This window comes from Monodon monoceros, unplaced genomic scaffold, assembly GCF_005190385.1.
Source record: "Monodon monoceros isolate NGI ecotype Baffin Bay Population unplaced genomic scaffold, NGI_Narwhal_1 Super_Scaffold_9, whole genome shotgun sequence".
Taxonomy (NCBI): Eukaryota; Metazoa; Chordata; class Mammalia; order Artiodactyla; family Monodontidae; genus Monodon; species Monodon monoceros.
The window spans coordinates 38743466-38759247 of NW_021703786.1; the positions used below are offsets into that span (position 1 = coordinate 38743466).

The following is a 15782-nucleotide window of genomic DNA, read 5'->3' on the forward strand; positions in this document are numbered from 1 at the left end:
AGAACCACCACGGGGGCTCCCTGCTGGTTCATCAGGAGACCCACCCTCCTTGCCTCGAGGCCAAACCAGCCTCAAGGAGCCCGACATCCTCTCTTCACAGCTGAACTTATCCTAGTTGTGGCTTAGCTCTAAGCCAGCTTCCTTGAAGGCAAGGACTGAGGGTTACTTTTTAAAAAATCTCCCACAGTACCAGGCACAGCCATACAGGAGTAATATTTGCCAAGTGAGCAAGTGAATTGCTGGCTTATGTATTATTCCCTCCATTTTTCAAGTACTGAAAATGAGACTCAGGAAAGTATCTTAGCCAAGGGCTGCAGAGCCCACTGGCCACGGAGGACAGACTCAAACCCCAGCTCACACTCCACACACCCAGAGTCCCGCCGCCGGGGCTGCAGGTAAAGCGCGCGCTGGCTGGAACCCAGGCCTCCCGTAAGGACCATGGTCAGAGGCACACGCCTGTGTTCGGCATCACTGCAGTACAGCCAACTGGACAGGAGTGTGTCTTATCATATGGCTGGAACCCAGGCCTCCCGTAAGGACCACGGTCAGAGGCACACGCCTGTATTTGGCATCACTGCAGTACAGCCAACTGGACAGGCGTGTGTCTTAACATACGTTCCCACAAAGAACGAGCATTTGAGCTCAGTGGTATTGCCGCTCAAGCGAGGGCTTAAATATTTACAGGAACTGACCTCCTTTAATCAATAGTTGGCAGCTTTTCAGTGCTCTCCATGAATTAGGTAAGTTTTCATTTCAAATTCTTTCCCTCGACAATTACTTGATGGAGGCCTGCAGCAGCCATGGCATTGGGATTGGGAACACAGTGGGAACCAAACGGGCCGAATCTTCGTGGCGCTTACCGGGGGAGGCGAGCAGGAAACAGAGCAAGCGCACTAAATGCAGGTGGATAACTGAGCCACAAGGACTAGAGCTGGGGGCGGGCTCAGTCTGGACAGTGGCTGTTGGAGGAGAGGACACCAGACGGAGCACTGGGTGTGTATACATAATATATATAATATATACATAGGTCTCTGCTCCTAAAACCCCCGCGATTCCCTGGGTGATGGGAGTATCTTTTGTCCTGATGGGGCGACTCCAGGCGGGCTCCTGGATGGGCACTGACCACCAGAAAGACCAGGCCATGATGAGAAGCTTCGCAGCACCCACACGGCCAGCCCCAACTCCTCCACAGAGGGGAGGGGGCTGGAAATGGGGTTAATGACCCATCAGGCCTCCAGGAAGAAGCCCCTATAATATCCCAGTACCACAGGGTTCGGGGAGCGAACCAGGTGGGTGAACATTCCACACCGAGTGGGTGATGCACCCCAACTCCACGAGGACCCTCCCCGGCCCTGCCCCGTGCCTCTCTCTCTCCATCTGGCTGCTCATCTGTGTCCTTTATCACATCCTTTAATAAACCGGCGAACGTAAGTGTCTCCCTGAATTCTGTGAGCTGCTCTAGCAAATGCTCCAGTCCAGGGGGATCCTGGGAGCCTCGGATTTGTAGGCAAGCCCGACAGAAGCTGTGGGTCACCTGGGGACCCAGTACTCGCAACGGCACCTGAAGTGGGCCGGGGGAGGCTGTCTGCTGGGACGAAACACTTGACCTGTGCTAACTCTGGTTAGTGTCAGAACTGAGTTCAATTTTAAGACACCAGCTGGTGTGGCAGGAGTGCTGGGTAAGGAACTGTCTGGTGTCAGAAGTGCTGTGACTGGTAGCGGGGAGAGTAAAGGGGAGACACGGCAGAAAGAGCACAGTTTTTCCTACACAAGTACAGACAGTATAATTTGCTAGACAAATATACCCAGTAAGTAAATAGGCTAATAGTTCCCCAGTCACAGGGGTCCTCCTTCATCTCTGGGAGAGCTACTGAAAAGACACCATCAGTAAACTTTAACCAGGAAATCCCTAACTGGGACTTTTGAAGCAGCCGTTATTTTAACACGAGCACAGCGTGATTAGAAATGCGGCCACTCCTACAAACCCAACAGTGAGTGCTGGGACTTAAATGCCACGAATGCTTCAGCAGCAGAGGCAGCACAGGCCACCGTGCCCGGGCCTCATCCACATTGTGCCAGAAGTGGAGAGACGTGGGTGCTCTGGGCATCCTGCCCACGGCTCCTCCTAACTCAAGCCCGGATTCCCACGTGCCCTCAGCAGGTGGCAAACCCACAGAAAAAGCACAAGAGACAAAACAGGCCCTCTGGTCCTAGAATCTCAGAGAAAAGCTTCTTTTAAATACCGACTACTCAAGGTTAAAGAGGATTCAAAGGTGGCAAGCAACACAGAGCAGGTATTTCTCAACCACCAAGTAACTGAAGTCCGTTTGGAGCCCCCTCTCCCCGCCCTCCCCCCAGGACAGTCAGATCTACAACCGTCCCTGAGAGGCACTCAGACCAGCTCTGCTCAGGAAGAAACTGCTCTCTGCTCTCCAGCTGTGGTCTCGCTCGTCTCACTCAGAGTCACCACCTGTGGCCCTCTGCCCTCTCTGCAATCCCTTCTCTTACCCAAGTTGCAAACTCGGAGTCCCAGTTCCTTCTCGACCCTGGCGAGGGCTCTCTGTGTGGCCGGCGCCCCCTCCTAGGCGGGCAGTGCCCCCCTGCTCTCACTGAAACCCCGTGGGGGAGTTTTCCACCATGTATCCTGTTCCCACTCAGGTCAAGTCATCCCCCAAATGGAGTGCTCAGTCCACACCCAACTTGAGTTCTAATTAAGCTTTTTTTTTTAAACCACGAAGAAGCCTGAATTCTTTATTCAAACAATAACTTCAAGGTTTTTTGACTTGTTTCAATTAAATCAATAATATCTATTACAGATATAATCTATTATATCCTGGGGCATTCTAAACTACAGTAAGAAAAGCAAAGATCCTGAATGTGACGGTTAGTTCATGTGCCAGCCTGTCAGGGCTGAGGGACACCCAGATAGCTGGCAAACAAGTGAGACAAAGATCCTGAGGCTGTGCTTTTTTAGATCAGAGGGAAGATCATTTTTAACTGATACTATATTTAGGGAAGACATACTTACCATCTATTCTTCGAGTCCGGAGGTTGGCTGGAAAACAGTACACCCTGAACTTCTCTCATCTTTTTTGAAATGTGATATAAGTGCCCAGTTCAGTGGCATTGAATACACTCACACTGTCGTGCAGCCGTCTCCACCATCGTCTCCAGGACGCTTCCATCTTCCCAGACTGAAACTGTCCCCATTAAACATACTGTTCCCTTCTCCTCCAGCCTGGGGTTAAAAACTATTCTAGGGCTTCCCTGGCGGCGCAGGGGTTGAGAGTCCGCCTGCCGATGCAGGGGACGCGGGTTCGTGCCCCGGTCCGGGAAGATCTCACGTGCCGCGGGGCGGCTGGGCCAGTGAGCCATGGCTGCTGAGCCTGTGCGTCTGGAGCCTGTGCTCCGCAACGGGAGAGGCCACAACAGTGAGAGGCCTGCGTACCGCAAAAAAAAAAAAAAAACCACACACTAAAAACTATTCTAGTTTCTATCTCTATGAATTTGACTGTTTCAGGTATGTCATGTAAATGAAATCACAGAATATTTCTCCTTTGTGTTTGGCTTATTTCACATAGCATAATGTCATCAAAGTTCATGCATGTTGGAGCATGTGTCAGAATTTCCTTCCTTTTAAAGGCTGGGTAATAGTCCATTGTATGGATAGACTATGTTTTGTTTATCCATCCATCCACTGCTGATACCTGGGCTGCTCCCGCCTCTTGGCTATCGTGAGTAACACTGCTATGAACACGGGTGTACAAATATCAAGTCCCTGATTTCAATCCTTTTGGGTATAGGCCCAGAAGTGAAACTGCTGGATCATATAGTAATTCTATGTTTAATTCAAAATAAGCTTTTGGTATTTAGGAGCTTTACTTCACTATTATTAGCCTACAATGGATTCATTCATTCCTTCAACAAATATTTATTGAGTGACTCCTATATCCCAGGCACTGAGCTAGGCGCTAAGAATACTAGGGTCAGCAAGACAGAGGCCCTGCTTTTATGAAAAGCAGGCTCTAAAAAAGTAAACAAGAAATACGCGGGATAACTTCAGGGGGTGATGACTGTTATGAGGGCAATAAACGGGTGGCGGGCTTCTGCAGACCGGCCGTGGAAGGTGCCTGAGCTAAGATCTGAACGGCGGAAAGGAGCCAAGCTTATGAGATGGGGGAAAGAGCCATCACCAACAGCAAAGGCCCTACAATGGGAAGAGGTTTCACTTGTTGAGGGGCAGAAATCAGGAACAAAACAGAGACACAGGAGATGAGATCTGAGGGCCCAAAGGCCAGAGCTGGGATGGGAGAACAGATTCTCACCTTGACAGTACATAGCTGACAAGTTATTTCCCAGTGCACCTCTTTGAGAAATAACTGTCTGAAACTAACAACTAGAGAAACCCAATTGGAGAAGATCCAGGTTCCTTATGGAAGAGCAGGTGGACATCTCACAGGCTGGACCCCTCCCATTCTCCACTTCCCAACGGTGAAGACCACACCCCCACACCCCACACCCAGGGGAGCTGTGCTGAACTCACTGCAGAGGCAGCCTGTGGGGTTCAAGCCCCGCCCCCACTTCCTAATGTGCAGCCCCAGGTGCTGACACCTGTTTGTCGGTCCCCTCATATATGACTCAGGGACGACAGTTCTGAGTTAATTGGGAGTTAAATGAGGTACCAGACACAGAGCACTCAGGGCCAGGCAGAGTAACTACTCAAAAATCAGCAGCTACTATTGTTATGAAAGACACCTGGGGATCTTAGAGCCATGTTACTACCACTCAGTAACCCCAGCTTAGCACCCTAGGAAAACACATCTCACTGCAGCGGTTACTATGTTACACTGTTGGTGCTTCCACTGGAGAAATGTCACTCACCTCTGGCATGATCCTCGCCTCAACCCCAGGGATAAACAGTCCAAGTACGTGAATTTACTTGCCAAGGTTACCAGCCTCTCCATGCCCCCAGATCTTCCCTGGGCCTTTGTCACACAAGTGGTACCAGCCAGGAGTCTCCTGAGGGAACTACCATCTGTCCATGTTCCCTACTTTATAAAGGAGGAAACAGACTCAGAAGCTAAGTGGTTTATAATAGAGTCAGAATCAACTCTTTTCCGTGACACTGCACTAAATAAAAGCACAATCGCCCACGTCCACTGCATGTTCCTTCAAGTAAAAAAAATATGAGTCCATAAGAACCTGAACTGGTGTTTCCAGTCCGCCAACTCTGCCCGACTGAAGCGCATGTTTGTGCCAGCCTAAGCTGACCAAGGGTCGCTTAACTTCCTGGACCTCGACGTGCAGGGCCCCGGGCCAAGAACCCCACAGGGCAGCGCTTGTCTCCTAGGCCGGGATGAGGGATGGGGAAGCCAGGCGCAGGCCCGCCCCGCAGGGCGACCGCACGTGCAGCGGCACCGCGCGGGCTACGCCACTCTGAAGGCCGCAGGGCGGCTCCCAGGCCCGCCGCCCTCTCCGAGCTTCCCCTTCCCCGCCTGCGAAATGGGCTACAGAACAGCACTCGGCTGCAGCCCCGCCGTGAGGATACTGTGGCGAGGTGACGCGCTGCACTGAAACCTAAAGTGCTCCACGAGCAACGCGGCCGCCAGCACGGGCAGCGAGCCTTCGCAGCTGCGGCCGAGGCCACCGCTCCCCCACCCCGCCCCGGCACGGGTCTCGACCCGGAGCCGCGCGCGCGCACTGCCGCCGGGTCCCTCACCCCAGGCACCAGCAAGGCGCTCCGCACTCACCCGACCCCGCTTCTCGGAGCCGCGGTTAAGTGCAGCCTGGGACACCGCGCCACTCGGTGCTGCCGGCTACACCGGAGTCTGGACCCGCAATCCCGCGCCCCCCGCCACGTGATCCGCGCGTCAGGCAGGCAGAACCTGGCGCGCAACGCCCCGGCCCGGCCACGCCCCAGAAGCGCCCAATCAGAGCGCGCATCCCGGCGAGCCCCGCCCCAGAGGCGTCCAGTCAGAGCGCGAAACCGGGCGAGCCCCGCCCCCGGAGGCGCCCGCGCTATTGGCTGCAGCGGGCTGGGCCCCGCCCAGCACGGTGGAGAGGTGCCCCTGCTCACCTGGGCCAGGGGACATGGTGTCATCCGCCCGGGCTGCGGGCCAGGGGCCGGGGATTTCCGAGAAGACGGAGGATTAGAGGTGGATTCTGTTGCTATACTTAACTTTTGCATTGTTCTACTTATAGGTTAGCACGGTGGTCATTTAAATAGGACAAACGTGGGTTCCAACTCCGACACTATTATTCTGCACATACAGAATCCTAGACCAGTCACTTCACTTATTGAGTTTCACACTTCTCATCTTTGAATTGGAGATAATTATATCTGCCTGGCAGGGCTGTTGGGAGGACTCATAGACATATCTAAAACATTTGACATTGTGCCTGACACACAGTAAGGGCTCAATAATATAAAACATTGTTAAGAATTAAAAAACCGAGGGGCTGCACGATATAGGGAAAGAGCTGACAAAAGTTCTCTCCCTGACAGAAGCCTGACTTTTGGACTTTCCTGTTTGTCTCTGTGTTGTCGGATTTAATTAAGCAAGAATCCTGCTAAGTCAGTTTAGACAGAACCCTACCCCCCACCCACCCACCCCCACCCCATTCTCCATATCTGATTGGATCCTCATCCTCTACGATCCTCGGTGATGTCTGATCACCCAGGCCTGGTCAGTTTAGCCAGAAACATCAAGTTTCTGACATCACATCAGAAACTTGATGTGATGTCAGAAACCCTGACCCCCCCCCCCCCCCCCCCCGATGTTTCCTCTTAGTAATTTTCCATCCACCAACCTCACCATGTTCCTTGGCTATAAATTTCCACTGCTCCTGCTGTGTTCAGAGTTGAGCCCAATCTCTATCCCCAACTGCAAGATTCCGTGGCAGTGGTCCCTACACCTACTGAAATATCCCCGCCCCCTTGAATAAAATCTGCCTTACTGTGTCATTGAATATTTTTTTCTTTAGTAGCTCCTGATCTTTCAGTTCTCAACGTACCTACAACACTTTACCTCTTACAATGTCAAGCAATTTCCAAAATGTTGCAACAAATGTCACTGATGTCACAGTGAATGGATTCAAAGCTGATTCGGAAAAGTCCAGGGAAAGACAATGAGAGAGTAGGGATCCATAACAATTCAGAGAGGAAGCACTGTTATTTCCAGGAGTCATGCACTGCAATGCATATAAAGTTAATCCTTGAACAACTTGGGGATTGGGGGCCCCAATGCCTGCAAAGTCAAAAATCCACTTACAACTTCAAGATCAGCCCTCTGTGTCTGTGGTTCCACATCCAAGGATTCAACCAACGATGGATCGTGTAGTACTGTAGTTAGTATTTATATAGAAAAAAAAAAACTCTCATACCAGTCGACCCGCACAGTTCAAACTCATCCTCCTTGAGTTTCAACTGTAGTGAGAATGATTTTGTCAAATGCTTTTTTGCCTAGTGACTCCCTTCCTTCCCCTAGTTCCCCTGCCCTCCACTCCCCCCCACTTCCCCCATGGATTTTTGGAATTTAGAGCATCAAGCAGGAAGCAGATTGTAAAGATAAATACAAATTTAAAATAAAAGGCTTAATTTCCTCAGTTTAAATAAGAGATTTCCCTCCCCTCCATTTTCTTTGAGCATTTACTTTAGAAAACTTGTAAGTGCTTTCTATTCTTTGAAACAAAGCAGGACCCTGCAGGACCTTCCAGGGGACAGACACCCCACCCCCACCCCTGTGTCCCCTGCTTCTTGTTTGTAGAAAGGCTTTAGCCTCCTAAGCTTTCCCAAGTTCCAAAAAGCAAATTTAATCAGAGAAGTGAGAAAATGCAGAAACAAAGGAAAGCAGTCAAGCAAGATAAAATAATAATAGTTTACCCATAAACAAATTAAGAACCTTTAGTTCCTCCTCAAGGGCTACAGATAACATCCTGAGCCGTATCCTTGAGCTGTTTTGCAGAAACTAAAACCCCCACCAGGTGGAAGGAGTTAGCTGCATGCTGCCCACCAGCACACAGACCCCAGACCGGTGAGAGCCAAAAAATTGATAATTGAGATTCCCAAAACACTACCCTGTTACCTCACCACCAACCAATCAGAAGAATGGTCACGAGCTGATCACACACCCTTGAACCCTCACCCCTAATATTGTCTTTAAAAACCCTCCTGAAAACCATTGGGGAGTTTGGGTCTTTTGAGCATGAGCCGCCATTCTCCTTACTTGGCCCTGCGGTAAATGCTGTACTTTATTTCACCACAACCCTGCGTCAGTAGGTTGGCTTTGCTGTGCATCAGGTGAGCAGATGCAAGTTCAGTTTGGTAACATCTCTTTGAAATGTATATAAATTCTTTTGAAGACTAGATAGGGCTTTTGTCAAATTTATGACCCAGGAATGTCGTTCTCAAGAACCTGGGAGCCATCTCTTTGAAACGGAAATGTGAAGGATCCAGCACAGCTATTTCCAAGTGACTGTGGGTGGGTAGGAGCCTCCTTCTAAGTTGCAAAACTACCTCCTGTCATAAAGATAGAAGTTTGTTGTTCCCCCTGAAACAGGAATGAAGGAACAGAGCAAAACCGTCAAAAGAATGACACAGCCTTTGAGGATACAATAAAAACTGGTTAGAACCAATCAGGCCCAAGATAGTAGAAGATTCAACTTCCAGTAGACCTTGAGCTTCATTATATGCTCACTGTAATGTATTAGCATCTAAATGACACACCACAGGCACCAAGACAGTTCGAAGGCTGACCATAAAAGAACAAAAAGTGGGCCGTGGCCCAATTCCTGGAAATCCCTGCCCCTTATCCAAAATAATTGGGATAATCCTCGCACTTGTTAGCCTACGGAATTACCCAGCCCAGAGAAACTAAAACTCCACACCCCAGCGCTGCTCTCACCTTCTGAAAGGGACTGCATTCTGCCTGAGGAATGTGTGCATATCTCTCTAAACAAACTCACTTCTACTTTACTATGGCTCGCCCTTAAATTCTCTCCCGTGTGAAGCCAAGGACCCTCACTTGCGGGTCTGTCCCGTCCCAGGAACTCACGCGAGACCTGAGACATGACTATTCTCTCACTCCCCCATTCTCCTGCAGCACCTTTTGTGGCGGCCACGAAAGGGACATCAAAGGGCATAGTGTTGATCCGCCTACTGAGCTATGGCTCCCCTCTGCGGAGGGTGGCCGGGACTTGTCCCGAGCCCTGAAAGTTCAAGTAGCCCTTAGGTGGAGGCTGACGCTGCCTGCGAGATTGGGCAGAGACCAGCTCTCTGGCCCTGAAGGAGCCTGCCGGGCCCAGGGCTTTTCTCCCCTCAATCTCCCTCATTCTCCCTATCACTCTATCTCTTTGGACCCAAGATGATCCACAGGGACCATCACTCGGACTTCCAAATTAAGACCGTGGCAAGCCATCGGCAACTTGATTGGGTGAGTTTCCCATCCGCGGCTCCTCAAGCCCGATTCCGCTTCCTTACTCGTTCTTAGTCTTAGCCTGGTTCCAGAATGCCAGAACTGCATCAGGGGGCCCAAATGGGGCACTACAGGAGCCTCCAGCTAGGCTGTGGCTCGGCCCTCCCTGGGTGCCGCTCAGGGCTCACGGCCTCACTGCACCCCTGGTCACACATGGTGGTCTCAGACTTTATCAACCCCTGAGCAGAGGCAGTGGTGGAGCTCCTTTCTCAATGGACCTACGAATCTCTGGCCTAGGAAGTGTCCCGGCTGTACACCTTCCTTCCTGTCCCAGATTTCTCTTATATCCTCCTTTTCTCATCCCCTCCTGATTTCTTAGGCTGTCTACAGGTCCTGGAGCCTCCCTGCCAGCTCTGCCAGCAGATGGGGTGTTACCTCTGTTTTACTTCTGTGAAGAGGTGCCCCTCCTCAACAGCACAAAGACATACCCTGAGGGGAGCTTTTGCCTTGTATTGTTATCACTACAGCTCCAGCCCTACCCTTCAGCTCTATTTGTTTCTCTTTTTCTTTCTCAGAAAGATTTCAGGTGCCCACAGGGACCTCACTGTTGTCTTTGCCAAACAGACCCTTTCTCATGGCCTGAGAGCCACAAGCCCAGTTTCCCCTGCTTAATTAAACATCTCTTCTGCCGTGATCCCCTACCCTGGAGTTGGGAGCCATCATGGATCAAGCCAATTACACTATCTCCTACACTGCCATCAGGATTTATCTCTGTGACACTCCCTTGAGGAGCTCCACCCACTAGAGTCTGTGGCAGCACACTCCACTCTCTTCTTACATTTTGGGATATCAGGGACAACAACAAAGGCACAGTTATTGGCTGCAGCCCTAGCCCCTGCACCACCTCAGGGTTACCCTCCCTTGAGAAAGTCCATGGCAGGGACAGGATCCAGGAAGTCTGGATCAGAGCCACGGCCCTGCCAAGAAGGGATCTGTTTGAAGTGCAGCCAGGAAGATGAACGTCACCCATGAGGAAGGCAGCCAGCAGTACCCTGTCCAAAATGTAAACACAAGGACCACTGGAAGTGGGACTGCCCTCAGTCCCAAAGGCGGCTCAGGGCTCCCACACCAACGATGGTTGACAGGACCAAAGACTGATGGGGCCTGGGACCCTCCATGGCTCCCAAAGGACTCCTGGTCACGTCTCCAGAGGAGCTTCAGGCAGCCATTGACGTGGCCAGCACAAGAGTTATTTTCTTATTAGATACGGGGGCTGCCCACTCTGTGCTGACTGACTTCCCTGGACCCTTGTACAATCCTGTATGATAACGGGGGTTGATGGATGGCCCAAACCAAGTGATTCAGTACACCCCCCCCCCCCCGCCCGCCAGCTGCTTGCTAGGAAATTTTACCCTTGCACATCAGTTTCTGCTCATGTCTGAGTGCCCCATCCCCTGCTGTGAAGGGACTTGCTCACTAAGTTCCAGACAGTACTCCAAACTTGGAGACCCTCACAGAGAAGGCACCCAGCCGTGCGAACCTGCCTCAGTCTCAAGCCAGAGGAGATCTCCATTCCACCCCATATTATATCACAAGTGAACCTCACTGTCTGGGACACTGAGGTCCTGGCAAAACTACTAATGTGCCCCCAGTTCATATCTCGTTAAAACCCAATGCTGATTAACCGTGGAAGAGACAGGGTCCCTTGAGGCCCAAGGCTCAACAGGTATCCAACTTTTAATAACCAAGTTCTTAAAATATGGGCTGTTACGACCCTGCTGATCTCTGTGTAATACCCCCATTCTGCCCATCAGAAACAGAGTGGAGAATACAGGTTTGTTCAAGCCCTGAGGGCAGTTAATGAGGCAGTGGTTCCAGTTCACCCTCACCCGATAGTCCCTAATCCATACACCATATTGACCCAAGTCCCAGAGACTGCAAACTGGTTCGCAGTGCTAGACCTAAAGGATGCTTTCTCTAGCATCCCCCTGCACCCACACTCCCAATACCTCTTTGCCTTTGAGTGGACAAATCCAGACAGCCACATAATGCCACAAATGCCTCCACTCTGTAGCATTCGAGTAGAGGGTAACCATGGGGTAAGTGGAATGGACTAAAAATAGTCAGGCTACCTTCAGAAATGGGACCACGTGGGGCTGTAGGCCAGCCTCTTCAGATCAAAGGCCAACTGAGGGCCATAATTAGAAAATTTCTTAAACCCAGCGTGGATGCTCAAAAGTGTTTGCAAATAGATTAACAAAATGGGAGGTCACCGGTCTGACTAAACTGACCATAGTTGATAGGAATTTTGGGGGGGAGGGCCTTCTCCCCTAAGGTAAATAAGGGAAAGTGAAACATTCCAACCTAGGTGTCAAGTCTTTTGGTATCATTGAGGTGGCCACCAAATTCTTTGAGAGAAAACACAAAAAGCTGTCCTTAATTTACACATCTAGTCTTTACAGGACCAGAGGTGTGGCTCCAAATAATCCGAAACCTACAAATCCTTTTACCACTCCCCAAACCTCCCCTACTTATCTTAAGAGGCTTGTAAGTGTTGAGGGAAAAATTTTTTTCTGGCCTTAAGGGAACAAAATCATCCTAGGAGGAACATGCCTTTCTCTTCATGCCTCTGAGAGGCAAATGTTCTACCTGATCTTCTCCAGGAACCCTCATCTCTGCCTTCTTTTTAAAATGCAAATTTCAGGAAAGGGGGTAGGTAATTTGGAGCTTGACTGTCAAGGACAAATAGAAGTCTAAGTGCCTTTCACAAAGATTAGTTAAAAGGGATCCATCTAGACAGGTGACCTTGGCTTGTTCCATCTACCAGAAACCCGATTTGAATTCTACCTCTTTTGCAACTGATGGATTATACGTTGTTCTACCTGATTCATGGCTAAAACTTTGGAATGGCAACTATGAGGTCTCTGTTTGTATGTATCTTACCAAAATTAATCTGTAAAAGAGCTCTATTTAAATGGCTTTAAGGGGGCTTCCATGGTGGTCCAGTGGTAAAGAATCCGCCTTCCAATGCAGGGGACAAGGTTTGATCCCTGATCCCTGGTCCGGGAAGTAAGATCCCACATGCCACGGGGCAACTAATCCTGTGCGCCATAACTACTGAGCCCACATGCCACAAGTAGAGAAGAGAAAACCTGCATGCCACAACTAGAAATGTGCCCAGGCGCTGCAACAAAGAGCCCGCGCACCACAACGAAAGATTCCACGTGCCGCAACTAAGACCCAACGCAGCCAAAAAATATAAATAAATATATTTTTAAGTGGCTTAAAGGAAATTAAGCGCTTATATAAATACTCAGAAATATAAAAGAAACTGGCCAGAATGAATTTCAGAATGAAACTGGGAAATACTCCATACTGAATCTATATCTGGTATTGAAGCTGCTTAAGCCTGTTGGTTTGATTAATACAGATGTGTCTTTACAATATTAAGTATACTATTTCTGCTGTACCTAGGCTTACTAGAGGTCAAATAAGACCTTATGCCTGTTGCAAATTTGCCAACAAGGAAAGTAACTCAATGCAAAGAAACTTGTTTGTTTTTTTTTTGCCACACTGCATGGGATGCAGGATCCTAGTTCCCCAACCAGGGATCAAACCCATGCCCCCTGCAGTGGAAGCCCGGAGTCTTTTTTTTTTTTTTTTAAATTTATTTATTTAATTTATTTATTTTTGGCTGCGTTAGGTCTTCATTGTTGCACACAGGCTTTCTCTAGTTGTGGCGAGCAGGAGCTACTCTTCGTTGCGGTGCACAGGCTTCTCATTGCAGTGGCTTCTCTTGTTGCAGAGCACACGTGGACTTCAGTAGTGTGGCATGCGGGCTCAGTAGTTGTGGCGCATGAGCTTAGTTGCTCCGCGGCATGTGGGATCTTCACTGACCAGGGATCGAAGATCGAACCCATGTCCCCTGCGTTGGCAGGTGAATTCTTTTTTTTTTTTTTTTTTTTTGCGGCACGCGGGCCTCTCACTGTTGTGGCCTCTCCCGTTGTGGAGCACAGGCTCCGGACGTGCAGGCTCAACAGCCATGGCTCACGGGCCCAGCCGCTCCGCGGCATGTGGGATCCTCCCAGACCGGGGCACGAACCCGTGTCCCCTGCATCGGCAGGCGGACTCTCAACCACTGTGCCACCAGGGAAGCCCAGCAGGTGAATTCTTAACCACTGTGCCACCAGGGAAGTCCCGGAATCCCAGAGTCTTAACCACTGGACCACCAGGGAACTCCCAAGAAACTTTTAAGGAAAGTAAATGTAAATGAGATAAGAGTTTTTAGGTAAACTCTATAGGAATAATTATGTTTTGGGAATGTCTAATATGGTCTCTCCAGATTTTGGTAACTTGAAACTAAGCTAAGTTAAATGAAGAGAACTCACTGACTATCTGGGTCATTTCAAATAGGATAGAATACTAGGACATTAATTGCTGGGCAGGTCTAAGTCTACCTATGCTTGCCTTCTTAGAAGAGGAAAACTAAAGCATAAGTTTTCCAATCAGGAGAAACTGGTATGAGAAACAGATCACAATTACTTGCTTCTTGATTTTCACTGGAGATTAAGCTTTTTAAGGGTTAAAATTATAATATATGTAATTAAAGCTATTAAAATAATAAGGGGGGACTTCCCTGGTGGTCCAGTGGTTAAGAATCTGCCTTCCAATGCAGGGGATGCAGGTTCAACCCCTAGTCGGGGAACTAGGATCCCACTTGCCGCGGGACAACTAAGCCTACATGCTCTAGAGCCCATGCGCCACAACTAGAGAGAAGCCCACATGTGCCGCAGTGAAGAGCCTGTGTGCCACAACAAAAGATCCCGCAGACCGCAACAAAGATCCCGTGTGCCGCAACTAAGACCCAATGCAGCCAAGTAAATAAATAAATATTTTAAAAAATAACAAGAAGGGAAACATTTCATTATTCCAGGAAAGTTAGATGTGTGCTTTCAGTAAAAGAAGGTGTGAGGAAATGCATTTTGTTAAAGAGAAAAAGGTTAGTTTTGTCCTAGAGCTGGTTGTTTCTGAATGGAAAAGAAAATAAGGGACAAAATAGTATGGATACAAAAAGTTAGAGAAGGCTCATGGAAAAGGAGCCCTGAGAAAAGCTTTTGTACATGGTCAGGACTGGCTAAGATTGGATTAAATTTAATTAGGTAAATGGATTTTGTTATTAAGAGTAGGCTAGTACAAGACTGGAGCTTAGTTCTCTCTCTGTTAAGAGAACAAAGTTTTCTTGGAATCCTGTTTTAGATGACAGATTGTATGAGGTTCTTTGCATTTAAGTGATCTGTATTTGCTTTTGAAATATTCTGTCATTTTGGTTAAGTGAATAAGTGTTGTTTCACAGTGACCTGTGATCCTATTTGACAAAGTGCTTTGAAAGCTTTTTGGTATTTTTGACAAACTTCCCAAATATCAAACTCTAACTGAAGTTCATTGACCTTCAACTAACTTTGGGTGGATTCTTTACCACTGGACCACCAGGGAAGTCCCTCTGGTTATTACCTTAAAATGTTGTGTGTAACAGCAGTAATCGAGTTTCTTTGTCTATTACCTTGTAATCAAGTGTTTAACTGTGGCTTTTTAAGTCTTTTGTCATCTATAGATAGTTATTGTTGTACTCTGATGCTGTTGCAAAAGTGCTTCATCAAGAAGATTTGTAGGAAGGCTATGGAGCAGTTACGACAGTTCCACATCAAGATGATGACTATGCCAGGATTCCAGCCCTTGCTGCCCTCTGACTCAAAACAAGGAGCTGTCCTGCCCCTGGGACCCCTGGATCAGGCATCCAGAGATATTTACTCCCTGATAGGCAGGGTCAACACACCTACTCAGCCCTGAAACAAGCTACAGAAGACGAACTGTCACCCCTCTTCTTCCGATAAGAATATGGGAGTGAAATCTCTGAGAGAGTAATGAGACAGGAGGGAAGGGGGCAGGGTGCAACCATTAAAAGAATGACACAGCCTTTGAGGATACAACAGAAACTGGTTAGAACCAATTAAGCCCAAGATGGTGGAAGATTCAACTTCGACTAGACTTTGAGCCTCATTATATGTTCACTGTAATGCATTAGCATCTAAATGACACACATACGGGCACCATGACAGTTCTGAGGCTGACCATAAAAGGCCCAAAAGTGGGCAATGATGGTCCAACTCCTGGAAATTCCTGCCCCTTCCCCCAAATAGTTGGAATAATCCTCCCACTTGTTAGCCTATGAAGTTACTCAGCCCGTAAAAACTAACAACCCTGGGACTTCCCTGGTGGTACAGTAGTTAAGAATTCACCTGCCAATGCAGGGGACATGGGTTCGAGCCCTGGTCTAGGAAGATCCCACATGCTGCAAAGCAACTAAGTCCA

General features: G+C 48.9%; 1 protein-coding gene across 4 annotated transcripts in view; it reads right to left on the reverse strand.

Annotated features, from left to right (window-relative positions):
* Positions 1 to 15782, reverse strand: part of SHMT1 (serine hydroxymethyltransferase 1) — a 59852-nt gene that overhangs the window by 15141 nt on the left and 28929 nt on the right. For 2 of the 4 annotated variants that reach the window (XM_029211366.1, XM_029211369.1), the window contains exon 1: positions 5751 to 5882. The exons of the other annotated variants lie outside the window; for them this stretch is intronic. The gene's annotated coding sequence lies outside the window, so the exon portion shown is untranslated. Of the gene's footprint in view, positions 1 to 5750; positions 5883 to 15782 lie in introns of those variants that run through there. 4 annotated transcript variants of the gene reach the window in all.